The sequence below is a fragment of the Chiroxiphia lanceolata genome, chromosome Z, assembly GCF_009829145.1.
Source record: "Chiroxiphia lanceolata isolate bChiLan1 chromosome Z, bChiLan1.pri, whole genome shotgun sequence".
Taxonomy (NCBI): Eukaryota; Metazoa; Chordata; class Aves; order Passeriformes; family Pipridae; genus Chiroxiphia; species Chiroxiphia lanceolata.
Window position 1 is genome coordinate 50,272,679 of NC_045671.1, and position 24,001 is coordinate 50,296,679.

General features: G+C 40.5%; 1 protein-coding gene across 23 annotated transcripts in view; it reads right to left on the reverse strand.

Annotated features, from left to right (window-relative positions):
• MEF2C (myocyte enhancer factor 2C) overlaps window positions 1–24,001 on the reverse strand; it is a 139,628-nt gene that overhangs the window by 37,889 nt on the left and 77,738 nt on the right. The window lies entirely within an intron of this gene.

Consider the following 24,001-nt stretch of genomic DNA (forward strand, 5'->3'; position numbering starts at 1 on the left):
ACTTTAGCTTCAAGAATGTCTTACTCAAAAACTTTTCCAAGTCCATTTGGCTGTCTACAAACTTTATTAGTCAGCTTGCAGTCCATTCTGAGTTGAAACCTGGCTAAGCAAGCTCAGTTTCAACAAAAAGATCACATAACACATAATATGTGTTAATAAGTGGCTATGCTTGTGCTGTCTATTAGTGTGGGATACTCTGTCTGGTTTCTTTTTGCTTTCTCAGAAACATTGCTTCTCATTTGAGCTTTTTGTTCTTTGGGAATTGTACATTTCCTAAATATTTTCTTTATGGCAATGTCCAGTTTACATTGTTAATGTCCTCAATTATTATAACATCATACCTTGTTTCCATACTATATATTTAATTTAATAGTTATGTACTAAAACCCCCTGAATCTCCCATTTTCATCAACCAAGCGAAGTGATGGTGATCACTAAGAGATCTAAGCCTTCCAATACCATACTGCAGAACTCCGAAACAGAGTTAGTTATTTGTGCAAGGCTGGCTCAATGCAGAACTTTCTTTTCAAACTTCATATCTATAGAAACTTGAAGTTTAATCTCATGAGCTACTTTTGCCACACCAACAAAATCATAAATCCATTGGAATAAAACCTTAAGATGCTAAAACAACCTGAATGATTCTCTACACCTCTTTTCTGCTCTCTCTTATGTCTCTTTTGTCTTTTAAATGCTCTGCTAGCAGAACAGACATAATCATGTAAAATTTCTACTGCTGCTAGCTTAAAACAAGCCAATTAGAAAGAGGGGTTTGCAATCAGCTGTTTGATAGATTTAACAGACACAATATGATATATTAAAAGTAAAATGTCTCCTTTACATCTGAATAACTAATGTCAACTAACATTCTTCTCTTCATAGAAGTACAAAACAGTTGTCCTCTGAATACATAAAATATTCTGTTTCAAGATTAGATCAAGCTGTCCGGACATGAAACCAAGATCAGCACTCTTTCCCTGAGCTCATCTGATTCACTGATGGAGTCCTGCTGATTCCCATGGAGTCTCTGAGGACTGATGTGGATGTGAGCTGGACTGGATGGCATCCTCAACTCCATTGAGCCTCCTTTTGAGGCTTTGAGATGACAGTTCAGCTCCTCGATTTACAATGGCAATGACCTCTTTTTCCTTTTTTTTCCCCAGAGGTCAACAAAGCTGCACTTGAATGGGCATATGTGAGGGAAGGAAGCTGCACAATCATCATCCTACTAGACAACCCAGACAAAAAGCAGTACGAAGAGACATCATTCCCAACTCCTTGTCTGCTGCAGTTTGGGTGAAAGCAGATGCATCTTGTCCTCAGCATACTCACAATGGCCTAAAGCTCTCAAATGTCTACTTAGCAGTCATGTGAAACAGTGGTTTGTAGAGGTTCTGGGATTTATTTCATATTTCAGATGTACAGAAGAGGAAATGTAATGTAAGCCAACATATGTCTTGCAACAATCTCCAAAGAGACCAGATTCCCTCCCAGCATAGAAATGTTTTATTTTCATACATATTTATTTTTATATTATTTTCATACAGGTTGCTGCCACATCAGGTAGAGAAGAGGCAATCCCCATTTTCACGAGAAAAGCCAAAGACTAAATTTAGTAAAATCATTTTGGTATTTAAGCCAAAAATAACTTTAGCCCTAAAGAGTAGAGGCAACCTTTTCCCCTGCAAACCCCCTCAGTCTAGTGTGTTTGGCTGGTACCTTGCCTGGTATGGCAAATCAAGCTCTCAAATGCAGTGCACTTGTTCCCTGTGTACCACACTTCAAAACCAAACCAAACCGAAATCTAAACAAAACAACAAAAAATCAGACCCCAAAAACCCAGCCCACAAACAACCAACAACAAAACACCACACAACCACAAACAAACAAATCCCCAACAAAAACATGTTTTGTTGAGCTGGGGTAAGGTTAGACAACAGAAATTTCCACATGTGTGCTGGAGTCAGAGGCACAGCTCCTTGCTTTGTGAGTGCTGGAACTAATGCCTGGTTCCCTGTGAATTGCATTTTGGGGTAAAGTCCAATACACAGAGATCTCCTGTGTCAGTGTCTCCAGAGACTTCTCTTGTCCCCTACCCATCCTTCTACTGATTCTTTGCTGCTTCTGTCTGTAAAGACTCATGCTGCAATGCTGCCTTCAGCTGGGTGCCTTTCTGGAATTAATTTCTTGTTCGCTTTTTTTTGCAAAAGAATATATCATTTTCATGAAACTTGTTGGAATTGCATAGTCTTTGAGATCACTCGCTTTGCACTAGATTTGCTTGGCATTTAATAAAACAATCAAGTAGTAAGGGAAAAGACAGAAGAACAGATTGATAGACTACACAGGGACAGGAAGACACGCTCACATCACAGTCCTCCTTTGGAGAGGAGAGCAGGCTGGAATTGACATACATACCCTCTGCACTAAGGTACTGAGTGGTATTTAGGACAGAAATAATGATCCTGACTATCTTAGCATTTTCTCTGGCTTCTCAACATGCAGGCTACAATTTTCCCTATGTTATTGCCTTGTTTGTTATTTTACTCTCCTCCATATCACTAACTACCACATTAAATCTCTCTCTTTTTTCCTTTCATTTTTGTTTCCTTCACTGTTGTGCTTCAACATAACAGAAGCTGGTGCATTGCAACTAAAAGTTGCACTGACCAATATCAAACTGAGCCATCCTTATTCACAAGCTCTCTAGACTTTGTGTCAATTTTTCATCTTCTCCTCTATTCTGTGTCACCTCTTGAAAGGAGAGGCTGGTTCTGGAGTCTTTGACCCAGTCCTTCAGTGATTTAGAAACCATTTTTCTTTTGATGTTAAGCTGTCATAGCCTCTTGCAAATCCTGGAAAATAGCCAGATCTATCACATCCTTCTGAAGATTAGCTAGTTTCCAAAGATTTAATGACTATTCAGGGAATTTTTAAGAGGATAAAATTACACAATTGTATAGTGCATTGCATTCTAGAGAACCCCAAGCCAGACTTAAGCTATTTTTAAAGAAAAGAAGCCATTTTTCAACTACAGAAGCTCTACTTCTTCCAAACAATTAAACAAGTAATTATGTTGGACTCCAATAACCTAAAATCAGCCAAGGCATTTGAAAAAGAAAATGGCTAAAGGAAAACAACCTTTGGCTGAAATCTCATGTGCCAGCAATTTAGCCTAAAACCTATTCTGTAAATCTCAGAAGAGAAGTGCTGACTTAGTGACGCACTGGCTTGCAGTAAAATGAAGTATAAACAACTATTTACATTCATTTCATGCAAAATGTATGATCACTACAGAAGCACAAAAGAAAATATGGCACTAATAGACAGGTCTGATTTTATCAAGGCAATGGAAATCAAGGCAATTTTAAGTCTTTTGAGGAGGAAAAGTCTTTCATTTTCCTAATCTAGTCTCTGTTTCTGCAGTTGTATGTCCTCTTTTTTTTTTTTTTTTTTTTTAACATTTCTTTAGCAGAATGAGTGGAGAAGGTTAGAAATTATTTTCTTTTCTTTTCATCTTAACATTTAGTTTGCTTATCTTTCTTCTTAATAGGTTCATCTGCTGTGGAACTGCTCCTCTCAGCACTCCAGGGCTTGGAAATGCTCATAGTATAGCTGCCAAATTAAAAAGACCTGGTTGGTTGATGAGGTTCCCAAAAGGTTCAGACCCACCCACTCTGTTCCATTTTGATATTCTCTGCAACAAAGACCTAACTATTGTAAGGTTAATCACTATCTTCATTTGTGTAATGAAAAGTGTGATCTCACTGGGTCTTCAACTGTAATCAAACTTTACAGTATGGAAAAATTCAGAATTACAGGTCTACTTCTACAAATTCCCAAATCTGTTATGTTGCTTAGAAGCCACCACAATGTCTTTTACTGACAGACCCACTAGAATCCATGACAATCCACAGAATTGCAATCTGGTAAATTATATTCCACTGTCAGAAGACAAAAAACTCAAGTGCCCTCCATTTTCACTATCGCTTTCTTTCCTATATCTGGATGGAACAAGTCTTTTAGCCACAAATGAAAAATGGATTTGTCTCTTTCTTTTCTCACTGGAGCCATATATTGATGTGGCAAGGCAGACAATAGCCAATCACAAAAGAATGATGTGCTATTGTATTCAACTGCTTTATTAGTTATAGTCATTCTGTGATTCCAAAGAACCCAGTCAAATTTATGGAGGCCCCCCAAAAGAGCAGAAAACATTTAGATCATGGGTCTGATTTATTTAAGCATCTGTTTGCTCTCTGTGCATCAGAAACATTAAAGTTAGAAAATGTTGCATGAAGACAACCTCCACTCTCCTCTCAGTTATATAATGATGAAATTTTATGATGAAATTGCACAATACAATGTATGGTGCAATCAAGTAATGAAAGGTTCTACTGACATGAAAAACACAGAGGAAGAGATAGGTTGCTATGGGAACCACCTATCTGAATACTCTGACTTATGTGTAACTAAAATCTCAAATTTTATGTTCCATTAATGCAGAATTCTTAAATTTTTACATTTAATAATGAACATAAACTAATATGTTGGTTCCAATATACTTTAATTGTGTGTTTAGGAGAATCAGACAAAACATTATTACATTTATGCTATCTAACAAGCTCCACACACAAAAAATTGCATACTAGTAACACAGAAAAATGGAACATTTCTTACCTCTTTTGTATAAATCATAAAATGCTTTTGTGGTTTGTAATCCTTTTGAAACAAGCTAGAGGGCTTATATAAAGCTAACCTTCTATAACCACATGCTAATCTTTTTGTTACTACTTTATTTTCACTGAAGTTTCAAAGAAAAAAAAAATTCCATTGTCTGGTCCTGTACACCTGCCTTCTTCAGATGAATACACATAAGTGGGCTCTTCACAACAATACACCAAACCCTCTGCTTGGATTTTCCTCTCATTTTTGCATGCCAAGTGATTATTCTCTCCTCCTTCAAGTACCTTCTCTAATCACACCTCTTGTGAAACCAAACAGCGCCGACACCCTTTGCCAGTAACACCTGCTTCTCTCTGCTTACGAAGGATCAACCGGTGCGTTGGCAAGGTTTGTATATGTGTGCTGCAAGATCATCAGCGCACCAGGTTCCTACCTATCCTCTTCCACTCACGCTCTCGACGTGTGCCAGGAGACCTCTATATTATTTTGTAGTGTCAGTATATAACCAAACAAAATCCATGCTTTTGCAAAAGGGCACTGGGATAGTGGGATTTTTGCTTCTTTATTCCCTTAGCTGTACTACATAACTTGGGGATGGGGGAGTTTTGGAAGGCAGTGCACGTGGTGCAGCCCTGAAGTCCTCAGGAGGTGCTGTCTCTTTGTGCTGACCTTGCAGCCTGTAGCAGACTGGTCAGAATCACCACATCTCCTTCTGCCTCTCCACAGTGCATCTCCTGCATCTGTGTGAGAGAGCACATCCTGCTGTCTGGCTGCTGTGCCCAGGTCACCACTTTGGAGAGATGGTGAGGCTGGAGATGGGAAGATGGAAGAGGTTTGTTTACTTTCTAAAAGCGATCAAGCACAATCCATTTCTTTAATGTTCAGTCTTACCAACTTGCCAGTGCTTTTCTGTTTTGTATTGACTTAAATTACAGGGGGCAATTTTGGCCTTTTACGTATAAAGAGAAGAAGTATATGTCAGATTCAGAGATCCCACAGTAGCTAAACTAAACCATGTATCCTTCAGGGTTTTCTCTGAATGAAACAAAAGCAAATCACATGAGGACTCCAGCATTAAAACTTTCTAATACTAAATTTCTGTTAGTGTATACAACTAAACTTACAACTTCCTATGTTCACAATTATTTCATGGGACACGAAATCACTGCACTTTTTAAACTGCTTTTAAGAGGAGAATTTAGGTCAGAATAACTTTTGAGGTTCTAATTAAGGACATCTCCTCATCCTTCAGGCTTATTCCCATCCGTTGTCATGGTGCAAAATGTCTGAAAACCCCAAAAATCCCCCGGGGCAGCTGACATAGGATTCTTATGCCAACCCTCAATGGAGGGGATTGTGTTTCCTTGGCCTTGACAAAGTAGACGGGCAGCAGCACCCGGCTGCCTGGGAATCCACAAGGGGAGCGGAGCATCAAGTGGCTGGCCGTGTTGGCTGCCACGGCGTGGCTGCAGCCGGTGGGGAGAGGGTCCCCAGCAATGCCACACATCCCTGCCATCTGCACCTGTTCCCGCTGACACCTGCTGCCCCATGGCCATAGATGGCTGTCCCCAGGGCTGCAGTGCTGATTGGGACGCTCTGCTCCTCTCCCTTTGGGGCTTTTTTTTTGGTGTGCGTTTCTCTTCACCCATGCTGCTGTCACACTTCCCGGCTCTCATGCGGTCACAGCCTACAGGATCGCAGCAATTGTGCTTTCCAGATATATATACTTAAATATGTGTATATGTATCTATACATATATCTATATATATGCATACACACCCTCTACTAGATCACTTCCCGGCATCTTTTTGTTCAGATCTAGACGGATTTTTCAGAAATTTTCACACACTCATGATCAGACTCCATTTGTTATGGCGCAGCTTAATACCAGCTTAATGTTGCTGGTGTTTTGGATTAGCAGAGTTAAAAAAAAAGGGATGTGCTTTTCCAGACAAGATTGACATTTCCTAAATAATGAATTCACGTGAATGAGATTAATTAGAGGTGTTAAGATTAGTGACATAAACGCAGTGCTGACCTAGTTGTGATTACAGCTTCTGATAAAATCCACTCTACAGATATGTGAGATTTAAAAAGAAAAAAAAAATCAGCCTTGGACAAACACAATTTCTCTCAATTGTTATTAAAAATTTGCTGTTGAATGCATCCTTTACACCCAAAGACTGTATTAAAACGAAACTTCTGTGCAGCCATTTTTCAAACGTGTATTTGAAAAGACAGTCAAATTCTGCTCTCTTGTGTTAAAAAGATCTGACAAGGTTCCAGAGACTGACTGTCAGTACTTTATGCACAAAATTAGCAGATTATTTACTCAGATCAGAGATGTTCTCAGGATATTCATGTTTTAGTGCCTTTTGAGTATCTCAGTGGTTCTAACCCCTTACTGAGAGTTCAAAGGCCCATCACAGGCATTGCCTTTGAGTTACAGAAGCACAGAAGATGTAGGTAAAGACAAAAACCTTCAGGTTACTGCTCTGCTTTTCCCACCATTCTTTCTGCATGTTGCCCTCCCATGAATCTGCATCTTCTGCAGAATGAAGGTTAGCACCACAGCCTAGTGGCAAATATCTGATTTTCCATCACCTATCTTGGAAGGCAGATTTACAGAAAATAGCACCCCACTATTTCTCAAGGCTCAGTATTTGTGGAACAACTCCATGAAGATGAAGCTTCTATATTCTGGCTCCTTCCACTAGTTCACTGTCAGGCGCACAACCAGTCTGCAACCAGACCTGGATTGCCAAATGTTGCAAAGATGACCTAATGACAGAGTAATTACATCCCTGACTCGCCTTTGCGCCTTGGCCACAGCATAATATCAGTCCATAACATCTCTGACTGATTTTTCAAAACCATTGAAGTGTATGAAGTATTTAAGTGGCCAGGTTTTCTCTAAGCTTTATTGAGCATCTTTAAAAGAGAAGAAGTTATTGATGAGCCATTGTATATTTGATTTGTACTAGGTTTTGCTGTCAGACACAAAAGTGTATGAATGGAAAAATAAACTTTACAGTAGTTCATTTCAACTTCTTTAGGGAATATGAGGCCCTTAAAAATAAACACTGTAATCATCAACAGGTTATTTCTCTCTTTCTTTTTATGTTCGTTTGTCATAATCCTCCTCTGGCTCCAGCACTTCCAGATGGAGCTCCACCCTCAACATTTTCATTTGTGTCTAATTTAGTCAGACATATACACAAATACAAGGCTGAAGTCAGATCTCATTTACAGTAGTGTAAATCTGTAGCTGGATTTGGAACAGCTGTATAGATACCAGTCAAGTTATTCTAGATGTACAGTGGTGTTACCAAGTTTGTTACATCAGTGTTACTATCTCTCGATATATACAGTATTTGAAATATGCAGGGCTTAATATAAATGTCTGCAGAAAAAAATAACTATTTCAAAGCAGCTGGTGCCTTTCCATGATATAAATGGGAACCTTTAATACTAAATGCCATATTCAAAATACGTAAAAAATGTGAAATACGGAACTTGAGGAATTTGACATACAGAGTAACACATATATTTACAGAATCTTCTGCCACAAAAACTTACTACCAGAAAGAATGACAGCTGATACAAATTATTCTTTGCATATATTTTGAGCATTATTTATGCTCTAAAAGATTCCACAGAAATTGTGAAATTATACGTTTAGGATCTGCTTTACAGACCATTAAAATGCAACCATCCTGGGGAGAATATATCACCAACATCTGTAGCTACAATAGCCAGTGAAGTTTTCAGAAGCAGAAATTATAGGTACCTCAGACAAATAAAATTGTAACACATGATATAAGTTACTTGGGATGGAATTTTTCCTAGACCATGAGGCAAACACCTTCACTTTCAACCATGGGGCCAGGGAATCTCTGATAACCACAACATTTTGCTTTTCTGTTTCATCTGAAACAGGGCACCTCCAGTAGCACTAAACTCTGCAGTACTGACTCAGCAGTGAAAATACCACCCACTAAGACAAGATTACCACTTCCTTCAGCACCTGGGTTTTCTTTGGAGGTCTCCCATAAAAATCTTGAATGTATCAATGTTCTGAACAGCTTTGTTTTTCCTCCACAATTTGAACACTTATTTTATAGTGGATCAAATGACAGGGTATCACCAAAAAAAAAAAAAAGGTACCAGTATGACAATGAGTAAATGTTGCTGAGTAGCAGTTCCTTTTAAAGGAAGAAGAACATTTACTTTTATTTTTAAAGTGTCATAATTGTTTATCCATTGGTAAAAATGGCCAAATCAATATATTTTTCAAAAATAGTAAATTCCAATAGACGTTAAATCTCTGAAACTCTAGCCTCCTCTTTCATTGCAGTATGGAGGCCTTAAATAGCACAAACCAGTACCCATCAGCTGACTGTTCTGCTAATACAGTCAAGTTGTCACCAAGCATAAAGAGAAGAAAGTCTCTTAATGAAGTTTAGAGTAAGTAAGCAGTATTTGAGAATCCAAACTGGCCCATGATTAAACTATGAAAACAGATAACTCAAACAATGCAGAGTTTCATATTTGATTTAAGATGGCTTTTTTCCCCTGTATGTATAAGTTCTGCCATATACCTGTAACATTTGTGCAAATTGTGTCTATCCTTAAAGAGCTGCTAAAATCTCTATACTAGGATACGCCTACCAAAGTGTCACCTGCTAGAAACAAAGAACTGGGTTTTGTTTTCCTGTGGAAAATCCTACGGGGGTGGTAAAACGCAGACAGAAACTTTGCAAGCTGAAATTTCCAGATAAATTAGCTGAACACTAGAAAAAAAAGGAGTGAGAAAGTACAGTAAGAAGTTGCATGGAGTAGTTGGATGAAACTCCAGAACTGCATGATTATCCCCAAAACCTGATCCCTCAAACAAGTATTTTCCTGAATAATAATTTAAAATGTTATACTGCTCCTAGCACTCTGCTCTTTTCTTGAGAGAAGTAAGCACCTCTCACAAAAGGAAAGAATCAAAAATGACCAACTTAGCAAAAAGTTCTCAGATTTTGAAAATGTTTTTGATAATATAGGAAGCTTTCCAGGCAAGGGAATTCTAAATCTCCATTATTGCAAACTGTGCTATCATGGAGGCAAAAGCCCCTTTACATAAGATTATTCGAGGGTTAAGCTGCTACTGCACCTCCAGCAGATGCAGTTTAGCTCCACTTCTCTTACGAACTTCCCGCATGGGCTTTGTTAATTCACTTTACTATAGTTCTTCCTCTATAAAAAGCCGAATGACAGTAACCACCAGTATGATTGGCGTGCTATAAGAAGTAAAAACCCAAGCAAGTGGCAATGTACTCAGCCAGGAGTCTAAATTTGATATAGACAGACAGACCCTCATATACACCTGCAAAACTTGCTTTACATGCTGACCTCTGCAGCGTTGTTGAACAGAAGATAAGTTAAATTAACAACATAATGGTCAGTTTTGGTGTTGTGCTTGGGAAAGAAGAAAACCTTAGAAAAAGAGTAGCTTCTAGTTCTTATAGAGAAAACAGAAGTGTCAGAGGCAGACTCAAGACACAGTTTACAGAGATACTAGAAAAATCACTGCTGAGAAGGAGAAAAAAAGGAAAAGAGACGGGAAGGGAAGATTTGGGAAGGGAAGGTTTAGGAAGGGAAGGTTCGGGAAGGGAAGGTTCAGGAAGGTTCTGGAAGAGAAGGTTGTGGAAGGGAAGGTTCTGAAAGGTTTGGGAAGGTTCTGAAAGGTTTGGGAAGGTTTGGGAAGGTTCTGGAAGGTTTGGGAAGTTTTGGGAAGGGAAGGTTCAGGAAGGTTTGGGAAGGGAAGGTTTGGGTTTGGGAAGGGAAGATTTGGGAAGGTTTGGGAAGGGAAGGTTTGGGAAGGCTTGGGAAGGTTTGGGAAGGTTTGGGAAGGGAAGGGAAGGTTCTGGAAGGGAAGGTTTGGGAAGGGAAGGTTTGGGAAGGTTTGGGAAGGGAAGATTTGGGAAGGGAAGATTTGGGAAGGGAAGATTTGGGAAGGTTTGGGAAAGGAAGGTTTGGGAAGGTTTGGGAAGGGAAGGTTTGGGAAGGAAACGTTTGGGAAGGGAAGGTTTGGGTTTGGAAAGGGAAGATTTGGGAAGGTTTGGGAAGGGAAGGTTTGGGAAGGTTTGGGAAGGGAAGATTTGGGAAGGGAAGGTTTGGGAAGGGAAGGTTTGAGAAAGGTTTGGGAAGGTTTGGGAAGGGAAGGTTTGGGAAGGGAAGGTTTGGGAAGGGAAGGGAAGGTTCTGGAAGGTTTGGGAAGGTTCTGGAAGGTTTGGGAAGGTTTGGGAAGGGAAGGTTTGGGAAGGTTTGGGAAGGTTCTGGAAGGGAAGGGAAGGTTCTGGAAGGGAAGGGAAGGTTTGGGAAGGGAAGGTTTGAGAAGGGAAGGTTTGGGAAGGTTTGGGAAGGGAAGGTTTGGGAAGGGAAGGTTTGGGAAGGTTTGGGAAGGTTTGGGAAGTTTTGGGAAGGAAAGTTTTGGGAAGGGAAGGGAAGGTTTGGGAAGGGAAGGGAAGGGAAGGTTTGGGAAGGTTTGGGAAGGGAAGGGAAGGTTTGGGAAGGGAAGGTTTGGGAAGGTTTGGGAAGGGAAGGGAAGGTTTGGGAAGGGAAGGTTTGGGAAGGGAAGGGAAGGTTTGGGAAGGTTCTGGAAGGGAAGGTTTGGGAAGGGAAGGTTTGGGAAGGGAAGGTTTGGGAAGGTTTGGGAAGGTTTGGGAAGGGAAGGTTTGGGAAGGGAAGGTTTGGGAAGGGAAGGGAAGGTTTGGGAAGGGAAGGTTTGGGAAGGGAAGGGAAGGTTTGGGAAGGGAAGGTTTGGGAAGGGAAGGTTTGGGAAGGGAAGGTTTGGGAAGGGAAGGGAAGGTTTGGGAAGGGAAGGTTTGGGAAGGGAAGGTTTGGGAAGGGAAGGTTTGGGAAGGGAAGGGAAGGGAAGGGAAGGGAAGGGAAGGGAAGGGAAGGTTTGGGAAGGGAAGGGAAGGGAAGGGAAGGGAAGGTTTGGGAAGGTTTGGGAAGGGAAGGTTTGGGAAGGGAAGGTTTGGGAAGGGAAGGTTTGGGAAGGTTTGGGAAGGTTTGGGAAGGTTTGGGAAGGTTTGGGAAGGGAAGGGAAGGGAAGGGAAGGTTTGGGAAGGGAAGGTTTGGGAAGGTTTGGGAAGGTTTGGGAAGGTTTGGGAAGGGAAGGTTTGGGAAGGGAAGGTTTGGGAAGGGAAGGTTTGGGAAGGGAAGGGAAGGGAAGGGAAGGGAAGGTTTGGGAAGGGAAGGGAAGGTTTGGGAAGGGAAGGGAAGGTTTGGGAAGGGAAGGTTTGGGAAGGGAAGGTTTGGGAAGGGAAGGGAAGGTTTGGGAAGGGAAGGGAAGGTTTGGGAAGGGAAGGTTTGGGAAGGGAAGGTTTGGGAAGGGAAGGGAAGGTTTGGGAAGGGAAGGGAAGGGAAGGGAAGGGAAGGGAAGGGAAGGGAAGGGAAGGGAAGGGAAGGGAAGGGAAGGTTTGGGAAGGGAAGGGAAGGGAAGGGAAGGGAAGGGAAGGGAAGGGAAGGGAAGGGAAGGGAAGGGAAGGGAAGGGAAGGGAAGGGAAGGGAAGGTTTGGGAAGGGAAGGGAAGGTTTGGGAAGGGAAGGTTTGGGAAGGTTTGGGAAGGTTTGGGAAGGGAAGGTTTGGGAAGGGAAGGTTTGGGAAGGGAAGGTTTGGGAAGGGAAGGGAAGGGAAGGTTTGGGAAGGGAAGGTTTGGGAAGGGAAGGGAAGGGAAGGGAAGGGAAGGGAAGGGAAGGGAAGGTTTGGGAAGGTTTGGGAAGGGAAGGGAAGGGAAGGTTTGGGAAGGTTTGGGAAGGTTTGGGAAGGTTTGGGAAGGTTTGGGAAGGGAAGGGAAGGTTTGGGAAGGGAAGGGAAGGGAAGGGAAGGGAAGGGAAGGGAAGGGAAGGGAAGGTTTGGGAAGGGAAGGTTTGGGAAGGGAAGGGAAGGGAAGGGAAGGTTTGGGAAGGGTTGGGAAGGGAAGGGAAGGGAAGGGAAGGTTGGGAAGGGAAGGGAAGGAAGGGAAGGGAAGGGAAGGGAAGGGAAGGGAAGGGAAGGGAAGGGAAGGGAAGGGAAGGGAAGGGAAGGTTTGGGAAGGGAAGGGAAGGGAAGGGAAGGGAAGGGAAGGGAAGGGAAGGGAAGGGAAGGGAAGGTTTGGGAAGGTTTGGGAAGGGAAGGGAAGGGAAGGGAAGGGAAGGTTTGGGAAGGGAAGGGAAGGGAAGGGAAGGAAGGGAAGGTTTGGGAAGGGAAGGTTTGGGAAGGGAAGGTTTGGGAAGGGAAGGTTTGGGAAGGGAAGGTTTGGGAAGGTTTGGGAAGGTTTGGGAAGGGAAGGTTTGGGAAGGGAAGGTTTGGGAAGGGAAGGTTTGGGAAGGGAAGGTTTGGGAAGGTTTGGGAAGGTTTGGGAAGGTTTGGGAAGGGAAGGTTTGGGAAAGTTTGGGAAGGTTGGGAAGGTTTGGGAAGGTTTGGGAAGGGAAGGGAAGGTTTGGGAAGGGAAGGTTTGGGAAGGTTTGGGAAGGGAAGGGAAGGTTTGGGAAGGTTTGGGAAGGTTTGGGAAGGTTTGGGAAGGTTTGGGAAGGGAAGGTTTGGGAAGGGAAGGGAAGGTTTGGGAAGGGAAGGTTTGGGAAGGGAAGGTTTGGGAAGGGAAGGTTTGGGAAGGGAAGGGAAGGGAAGGTTTGGGAAGGGAAGGTTTGGGAAGGGAAGGTTTGGGAAGGGAAGGTTTGGGAAGGGAAGGTTTGGGAAGGGAAGGGAAGGGAAGGGAAGGGAAGGGAAGGGAAGGGAAGGGAAGGTTTGGGAAGGGAAGGGAAGGGAGGGAAGGGAAGGGAAGGGAAGGGAAGGTTTGGGAAGGTTTGGGAAGGTTTGGGAAGGGAAGGTTTGGGAAGGGAAGGGAAGGGAAGGGAAGGGAAGGGAAGGGAAGGGAAGGGAAGGGAAGGGAAGGTTTGGGAAGGGAAGGGAAGGTTTGGGAAGGGAAGGGAAGGGAAGGGAAGGGAAGGGAAGGGAAGGGAAGGGAAGGGAAGGGAAGGGAAGGGAAGGGAAGGGAAGGTTTGGGAAGGGAAGGGAAGGGAAGGGAAGGGAAGGGAAGGGAAGGGAAGGGAAGGGAAGGGAAGGGAAGGGAAGGGAAGGGAAGGTTTGGGAAGGGAAGGGAAGGGAAGGTTTGGGAAGGGAAGGTTTGGGAAGGGAAGGGAAGGTTTGGGAAGGGAAGGTTTGGGAAGGGAAGGTTTGGGAAGGGAAGGTTTGGGAAGGGAAGGTTTGGGAAGGGAAGGAAGGTTTGGGAAGGGAAGGGAAGGTTTGGGAAGGGAAGGGAAGGTTTGGGAAGGGAAGGTTTGGGAAGGGAAGGTTTGGGAGGGAAGGAAGGGAAGGGGAAGGGAAGGAGGGAAGGGAAGGGAAGGGAAGGGAAGGGAAGGGAAGGGAAGGGAAGGGAAGGGAAGGGAAGGAAGGAAGGGAAGGGAAGGGAAGGGAAGGGAAGGGAAGGGAAGGGAAGGGAAGGGAAGGGAAGGGAAGGGAAGATTCTCAATTCAGAAATTAAATGTCTTGGTTGAAAATTTCAGCTGCTTCTGGTAGCAGCTAAAACATTCTAAACGTTATGGTTTTTCATTGTAAAACTGGATTTCTTTTTTGGTTACAATTACAGGTGTGTAAGATGAATTGGTATATTGGCCTGCCAAAGTCTTACTGTCTGAGATCTTATAATCTTTAATCATATGGTCTTTACACGCAGAAAATTCTGTGGGCTACAAAAGATATCTCCACTTGAGTCCCCTAATTCTGCTGGAGATCTGAACAAATAAATAAGATTTCAACGTAATTAACTTTTCTAAGACTTGGTAGAGATAGGCATGAAGGACACTGTGAACGTGGGCATAGCAGGTTCTGTTTCACTTGGTGAAAGCTTAGCTGTGGGCTCTGACCAGCTTTGGCATCTCTTGCTGCTGCAGCAAAAATCACTGTGCAGGGCTGCCTGCTCTGCCCTGCCACCTGCCACTGCTCAACCCATGCTAGAGTTGCAGAGGTGGAGCAGCCAAGAGGTGGGCATGCATTCTCTTCCTCTGACTCTGCTGTGAAGGTGGTGACCTCCAACACAGGAAAGGCAATAAATAGCGTGGGGGCACTCACACCTCCAGCTACCACAGCTGTTTTCTCAGAGTCTCACAGAGTCATGTCACATATAAGAAGGGGGACTTTTCTGACTGAAAATCTCAAATCCAGAGCAGCCTGAAGGACTGCATTTGTTTTAAAGAACTGACCTCCTATGTGATAAGTCTCTTCATGGTGTTTTGCAACACTGACACAGTGTTTTGAGGACTGTGTTCCTGAAAAAAAGGTAATCCTGATTGACTTCTGGCTATCTTGAGAAAAACAATCGGAAGTCAGAAACATTTCGACTTTTTTTCTAACATGCTCAGGCTGTGTACAAGGAATACAGGATCCTTACCTAACAAGGAGCTGAAATCCACAGGTAGAAAAGTACTACTCCCGTTCTTGCCATGCTGGAGGCTTGGACCAGCTACAGACCAAACTTGAAACCATCATGAAGAGATATGGAACAACAGCATTTCCTATTGAAATTATTTTTGCAAGAAAACCAAGCTCTTTTACTTATTCCATTATCTTGGCTATCTTCTAAGCTGTGTGCAGTCAGCAGCCTGCTGCAACAGAGGTGAGAGCTCTTTCGTAAGCTCTGTAGAGCTTTTACAGTGCAAGAAAACAACCTAGAAGAGAGGTAAAGAGTACTACCTGGGATGATAAAGGAAAATTTCAGGGTTTCTAACATTTATTCTGTGTCTAAATACAAAAATTCTATTTTAAAATCAGTCAGAAGCTAACTGTGCCAAAGAAAGCAAGACTGTGATAAGATTGAAGATGAGATTACCTCAAAATACACATCACTTTGCCTCTTACTATTGATATATTAAAATCAAAGATCTGGCAAAGAGATCCTGACTGATTTCAGTGGGCCCAGCCTTTCACACAGCACTTACTGTAGTGAAAGGGACCAGCAGTGTCCTAAATAACTATAATTTCAATGAAAGTCAGTAATGCTAGAAGATCCTTTTCATGAAGAGGTCAATGGGCATATAAGTAATCAGAGTACAAGAATTTTTCCAGCTCAGAAGTGCAAAATTTTGGTCCTAGGGTTTATAGAGAGGTTCACAGTCTTGAGGTTTGCCTAGGGTTTCTCCACAACGTGAAAATTTCAAATACGCTGCAGCAAAGCTTACTGACATTGATTGCAAAGTTGGCAAGATTCCTGTTTCTCCCCGAGGTAAGCTATATCACAAGACAACAGAATAACATAGCGGTAGCACGAATTGAACGAGTACTTCTTTTATTCTTGCTACTGAATTGATTGTGAAATCAGTAGTAAGCAGACTTAATTGTACAATGTTTAGGTTTAGTCAGCTCTGTTACTCAATCAATCACCCTTCATGAAAAAGGAGGTGGAATTAAGAACGTTTCTCCCATGAAAAAGACTGTACAGGAGTAGGGGATTTCTCAGACTCCTTAATAGAAAGCAATGAAAAATTTAATCTGTGGGAGAGACAAAAGAAGTTTCTACAACCCTTGGGACCCAGTGTTTCACCTCAACTCCAAGCTCAGAATCACCTCCCTTCTATTCAGGCTACAGTTGTGAATCTCTCATGGGCATTACTATCAGGTGAGTTTAGTCCTACTAAATCTGTTTACTATTGATACAGGTCAATTCACAATTGTCAAATTATATTTACACATATATAGGTATCTACAGCTAGGGGTCCTAGCTGTTCAAGGGTTCTGTTAATGAAGCCAGTTAGGAAGAACTACCACCCCTCCACCTTCTCCCAACCTGAAAGCCAGAAATGAAGATGTCTCCAGGACAGTGAAATGATAGCAAGCATTCTTGGGAAAAAACCCACTTTTTTAAGTGACAGGGTAGGCAAATGGTCAATGAGGAGTGTTCCTGCTTAGCCACATTGCTTTGAGCTTACACTGAAACCATAAAGAGCAGTCCACACCCTGCTGCAATTCCCTTGCTGTAAGGAAGGGTCTTGTGACAAAGAAGGGCTATGGAATAAATCTAGTAAAGGGCTTAGGGACATAGAAAGCTCAATTTGGCAATACTTACTATTTAGGCACCTGATCTTCAGAGTGGAATTCACACTGTGTTAGGATCTGAGGCACAGGAAGAGTTTCGTGCTACAGAACAGGATCCAAACCTGCAGCATGTGATGAAGTTGTGAGTGACCCAGACCAAGCAAGTGGGTTTTCGGAAATCCTATCCCTCATCAGAAGTTACACTGTTCACCCAGGGCTGCAGAGACGCCTTCGTCCATAAAGCCCTACTGGGTGTTCAGGCATTGACTCAAGCATACTGCCCCCTCCTACAGGTAACCTTTCAAAGACCCTGGGAAGATTCACTCTTCCCTTTTAATAAAAGGTTGCTGTTGCAGATTTTCTGTATAACAGATAGTGGTTAGAAACATGCTAACTGGAAACACAGGTTCTGTTTCTTCTTTGATGTAACTCAAAGTTATTTTTTTCCATATCCATAGAAGGGATAGGATTTACCCAGCTTCCCATGCTCTTGAAAGAGGTTAACTCTGCTTTAATATTTTGTTTTCGTTCATTAGCAAATGCAATGTTCATTGGGTCAGAGAAACAGAACTAGACACAGGACAGAGTTCTATGGCTTGTTGGCATTTTTGCTTGAGGAAAGTGTGTTGAAATCCTTTGGATCTTGAAGTGGGACTGGAAAAGACTCAATTTTGGATCAGATTGGATTTATAAAATTGGTCCATAGTAATCTTCAAGGTTAAATAACATATCCTTCACAAAGTTCATGTGCATCCAGATGAGGCTTTTGGATAATTTTTTAAACATTTTGTGTTTAGTCACTTTTTAAAGTTTTTGTTTAGTCACATCTGTGAAACATTTTCAGACATAGGATGAAAAGTAATGAGCATAATTATGAATTTTTATTCATGAGTTAAACCATTTATGTGAGTAGTGTGAAAATTTACATCTAAGGAGGCAAGCTTCTTCTCACATAGGGTAAAAAAGTACAGCTTAGCTGCTAAGGCACAAGAGAGAAAGTGTAAAGCTTCCAGCTTACTGATATATGTTTGAATATGCTAGAAGTATGTAATAACCAAACCTTGCAGTGTAAAAATGAAAAGAAAATTTATATGTTTTATGTTTTTCATGTTATAGCCATGATTATATTGTAGTAATTTAAATATACACCACACAGTCCATTAGGAACTGCTTCTTTGTCAAGATTTTGATCTCTTTTGAATCAATCTATATCAGCTTTGTGTTGTTTAAAGTATTCTTATCAACTCTTCTATAATTTGCTTTCTTTGAACAGCCTGTGTGCTGGAACATTTGATCAAAGAAATAAACCCTTACTTGAACAACCCAAAGTAAAGTGAATGATCATTTTTAGAACTCTGTATTATATAATGCAAATACAGTTGTCCATAGATTATACAGGATGATATAAATAAATGAGTTTGAGATTTTTGAAATGCAAGCATATCCAACGTATCACGTATTTTGGCCTTTAACACTACTGTCTATCATACTGAAAAATCAATGAAATGTTTAGAAGGCAGATTATGCAACTTTTAATAATTTTACTCCTCCATTAACTGGTAACCATATAAAGAAACACTCATGGCAAAATAAAGTAAGGAAAACATAAACCCATAAAGTTTTGGATTAATAAATTTCTGCATAAAGAAAATGTTGATTGAAGCTCTGTTATAAGGCTGTATTCTAATGCAAAAAACAATGGCTATTTAAGATTTAACAGGCTTAACAGTTCTGGACTATGGACATTAATTCACAGCTGACCACTAGACCTGTAATTATTAAAAATGTAGAAAATAAATCATATGTGTCTGAGGTTTTATAGCTGTACAAATTTGGTAACTTACATTCAATTCAATTGTCTTTTATATAAACACACACGTAGATGCCTCCCTGAATTGAGGGCAAATGGAGTCTAATCAATATGAAGAACATAATACATAAAGGATGGATGTAAATTTTATAGTACACAAGTAAATAATTAATTTATACCTCCTTACTGTAACAAGGTAGAAAAGTCAGCATATTTTGAAGTTTAACAGAACTTTTGCCACAGCTATGAAAACTATGGAAAGGCATCTCAAGAACATACAGTGTTAACTGTGCAGTTCAGGGAAGGAGAGGTATGTAGGTATTTTGCTTCATGTGAAAGAAAAGGGTAAGGTGTTCTGGCCTGAGAAGAACATTTTACATGCCAGGTCCCTAGCAGGTGACTGAAGTAGGCAAAAAGCCAGGATTACACTGACTTTTGTATGCCGATCCTCTCTGGTGATGAAGTTACCCTTGCAGAGTGCCTTTGTTACTCAGGGAAGGGGTTCACTTGTTCTCAGCTCTGTAGCAGGGCGTTTTACTTCTCAGTATAGACACATAAATGCTACTCATAGTATGAACTATTTAGGTCCTAACTCTGCCACCCTTCCTGACACTGGGACTGTTTCAAAGAAAGAGCCACGATTCTGCAGAGATTTGCAGAAGCATTCAATTTTCTTCTTATGAATAGTTTTACTGTCTGAAACGGGACTCCGACAAATCCTTTTAGAATTGAGACCTATTTTAGTGCTGCTTAGTGCAAAAGGTGACAGAATCTGTAGAAACTGTTTGTTGTCTGTGCCAGGAACTGTAACCAGACATGTGAAGTAAGTCAGAAGGCTTCCATTGGCCACTATAGGCTTTAATCAGCGATCTAATAAAACCTGAATGATGGACTTTGCATAGCAGAATTTTTTGGCTTCTGATACCGTAGGGCTCTTTTAACCTAATGCAACTATGAGTGGTGGCTAAGGGCCCACATCTGGAAATACTTATACACTAAATAAAATCCTTGCTGATGTGTAAGCACATGAAAAACTGTGCATCACTTATTGAGTTTGCTAGAAACTCAGTGTTGCATAATCTTTAATATTGGTTTGACAAAGTACAGTCAACAGCTTATGGGAGCCCAATAAAACAAAAAGTCTTGGGAAAAAAGGGGTCAGGACTTTGCATTAAAGATAGTTGTAAGGTAAGAGAAGATGTGGTATTTCTACACTTGTGATTATTACTACTGTGTAGGAATCAAGGTAAATAACCACATTTTGTATTTACCTTAGAAAGCAGAGATATTTCAATGATGAAAATGAAAAATGGGTTTGCTCAGGAAAGCCTTTGTGTCTGGAACACAGCTATAAGTAGCTCACTATCTAGGTTGAAAATGGCAATGCACGATAGTGTGTCCTATTTTTCCGTGCTTGCAGTGAAGATACAATACTCGAATTCAGCCTTGGTAGTTACTAATACACCACACAGACACAATTACACCCTGTGTGCTGCATAAAGGAATCACTTGTGGTCTGCCCCTGTTACAATGAGCAGCGGGGGGCCAACATGCAAGAAGACAAAATGCTTTACAAGGAGGAAGGAGACCAGAAGAGTCGATGTACCCAAATACAAGGACCTTGATTCTTTTTGGAGTGATTTAAGTCACTTTCCATCAATTATCGTCCTTTGTCTCCAGAGTCTTATCACAAGTAGCATTACAGGAACAGAACAAAACAATACTCAGGCTCAAATAATCCTGTGAACTGTGCTGACATTTCCACACCCTTTTGCTGTGTTTGACCACTAGTAAGATTTAAACAAAAAAACAAAAGACAAAAACTCAAAATCCAAAATGTAAAAAACATCATACAGAACAACAACACAGGTTCTTGTTTTAAATAACATGACACCAGCCCTTCCTGGTGTCTTTTCTGTCATGTAGTATTACTGATAGCTCACACTGCAATACCGTAATGATGTGATACGAAAAACTGCAGCACAAAACAAGACTGACTTTCTCAAATATGACAGCTTCTCAAATGAAAATTTCCTGCTTTGTAGTAAATTAGATTCTGTCCCCTTCCATTCCAATCTCCCTTTCCCTCTTGGTGAAATTTGAGTTTCAGAACAATTATAAATGAAAAATTTCACTTATATATAGGCAGAAGTGCTTTGCAGCTAAATTTTGATTTTTCAGTGAAATACACAATGTCTATTCATTCACTTTTACTGTTCAGAATCAGAGTAATAAATTTTTATTTATTACTGATATGTGAAGTTTTGAGGGCACATGAAATCAACGAAAAGCATCTATTTTTTTATTCATTCATGCTAGATTTGTGACATTTCATGGTAATTCTTGACAGAACACTGCAGTCATTGCTTATCTGAAAATAAATTAAAAAACATGTGGAAAGTCAAAAAAAAAAAAAAGACCTTAGGAAAGTCAGCTATTTTTGACAGTAAGTTAGCTTCTGTGAAACAAAGCCTTGTCTTTCAGAAAGTGTTTACGATCTATGAGTGAAAAAAAAATATATCCTTGGGCTAAAATATTTATTGGCACCTAGGAGTCTGAAGAGAGTAAGTCAGGCCTGTGGTTTTTTGAGGGCACTTTATCATTGCTTGCATTCTCAAAGGGATCTGTGAATGAATAGAGCTGGATTACTCAGCCTTCTATTCCACGCCTATTCCTCTCCATTTTCCTTGGCAAAACTGAACGCCAAGCTATTTTTAGCTAGAATGTTTTCTATTTTTAGACAAATATCAGCTAAGGGACATTGTTAGGAAAAATTTAAAAGAAGAAAAACACATGGGGGTGGGGATGAGGCTTCCCATCTCATATTGTGAAGCAAGCCCTTCAACCTGTAACTCCAGGCATTTCAGCTGTTTCCAATCTTGGAAAAATAAAGAAAATTCAGAGTTCAGGGATTTAAAAATAAACCTACCCTCTGGCAAACACACCAAAATACAACAAGCTGTTACTATGTGAAACAGTGACTACAAAAACAAAGAACGTTTTCCAATGTCTAGATTGGGATAAAACTTTGGAACTATTAAGTTATAAGAATGTTACACAGACAGGTAAGATTTTTCCAGCTTTTTAGCCAGATATATCATGTTTTGGAGAAAGAAACAGTGATCTGTGAAATAGATTTTGTTTTAACAAATACAGCTTTAAGATCCCAATCTGACAAAGAAAGGAAGTATGAACAGAGTTTGAAACACATTTATATTCTGCACGTATTTTTCACCTTTGTCACCACAGCATTTTTACAACAATCCATCAAAAAAAATTGCTTTTGCTGTACCATGGGCTTCAGAGTAACTAACCCATTTTAGTTTTTTCTGTTCCTACTCTCTTCTTCCATAACACAGAAAAACAAGCTCTCAGGTGAGCAGCTTCACTTTCATTTGGGATACATTAGGATTACAATCTACGTTTTATGTTAACCAAATCTTTGTTGAAATAAATCATAATGGAAATCACTTTTTTTGTTTGTGTTTTTGAGAAAAAACAAAGCTGTATGACAACTTTCCCTTAGTTGCATTTGTCACATACTGAATTAATTTGAAATATATTAGAGAAAAATAAAAGAACAGTGTCCACATCTGACCCTCCGACTTTCTTCATCTAGCCTGAAAAGTAACAAAAGTCTGCCACTCATTAAATGCACAGTAACAGGAAGCTGCAGAGTTATCAAGGAGAGCTTTAACAATAGCCTGGGAAGATAAAGAGTCAAAAATCTCATGAGGATAAGTGGAAGGAAGGGAATAAATTGCTACCTATTGGGTGCAGTAGAGGGACTAATTTGGTCACTACCACTGACTGGAACAGTAGTCCCACTGAGGGACTACTTTGGACAGAATAGAATTGCCTTCCACAGTTTTCCAGCTTTGAAGTTTCTCTTATGGTCTTGTAATAGCTACTATTTACATGAAGCCCAAATTGATGGAATAATAAGATTAAGTGAGAATATCAGTTTCTGTTTAAAAGAGACATATTTCTGAAGTAAATGCTTTAAAAAATGAAGTTAAGATTGATAAAATGGACAGATTTTTAGTACTTTTGAAAATGAGATACTTTCCCCTCTGAGATTTTTTTCTGTAGTGATCATGGTTAGGAAAAACATAGAAAAAACTCACATAAGGATATTAGGTTACGAACATATTTTCCAAAGGCTCAATACTAGGATGGCAAACAAAGAAAGACCAAAGGAATATTTAAAAACTGCTGAAGATCTTGAAGTCAGTCCCATGATTTTGTCATACGTGATGTTGGTAACAGTGGTTTGGCTCACATTTACTACAAATTAAAAAAGGTGAAGGTGTTTAAAAAGCCTAAATAATCATCCAAAGGAAATTCTTTGGGCAGCTGACCCTTTCCAAACATCTCCTGTAGTACTGGTAACAGTACCTGTTTTCTGAACAACTGATCTTCAACCAATTTACAAAGGAAATCAATAGTGCTCTCCCCATTTTACAGACAGGGAAACTGAAGCATTAGGAGGAAATGTGACTTATCCAAGGTCACACAACAGTACTTGGCAAAGCTATTAATAAAATCCAAGTCTCATGAGTTCTAGTCCAGGGCAGTATCCAATACACTGTACTGTCTTTAGATCACCCTAAATAACCTTTCTTACATACAGGCTTACTTTCTATACTGTCCCAGATCTTCAGCCCACGGTAGTTGAAAGAATTCCCCTGATTTCAACAGCTCAAGACCTGACTTGATGTGTATTTCACAGCTTGTTTATACGTAGTATTAAGTTATGATGAGAAGAGAAGAAAATACACTTATGAAATTAAACAAGCTACAACAGTTGCCTTAATTTTCCTAAAAAGAGAACATTCAGAGAGTTATATGAGCTTATTTACTACAAATATACATATAAGAGTCTTAATTGATATGAAGAGGCTTTCAGAATCTAATTAACCTCCTAGCTAGTCATTAGCTCTGTGACCTTTAGAAATAATTGACAGAAGAAATTTTCTTTTCTCTTCATCTCATTCAGAATTTCCACACCAGATGACTAATTCTACATGTGCTCTAGGACGCACAGCACATCTGTAAGGATTGATGGGATAAAGTGCAGTAAGTCCATGAGCAAAACAGGACCATGGTATTCCTCTCAGGCACAAGTACTGCCCATGGACACCCAAGCGCCATTCTCATCAACTCCAACCTTTTAATGCGCTAAAGCCGTACTAAGTTTTAACTCTCAAGTCCCTCAAGGAAATTTAGCAGTATTTCATGCTTACTCACATGTTGTGGCTAGTCATACTAAAAGTGACTGGATTTTCCATTCAAGCTAGTTTTTCTACAAGCCTGTGGAAGAATTTATTGTTATCTATCACTGGTTGTACGCTTTCATTTGACGCATTTTTTTTTTCAGAGCAAAAATGTTTTTTTCAACAAGCAAAACACACACACAAAAAAAATTCTAAATTCCACTCT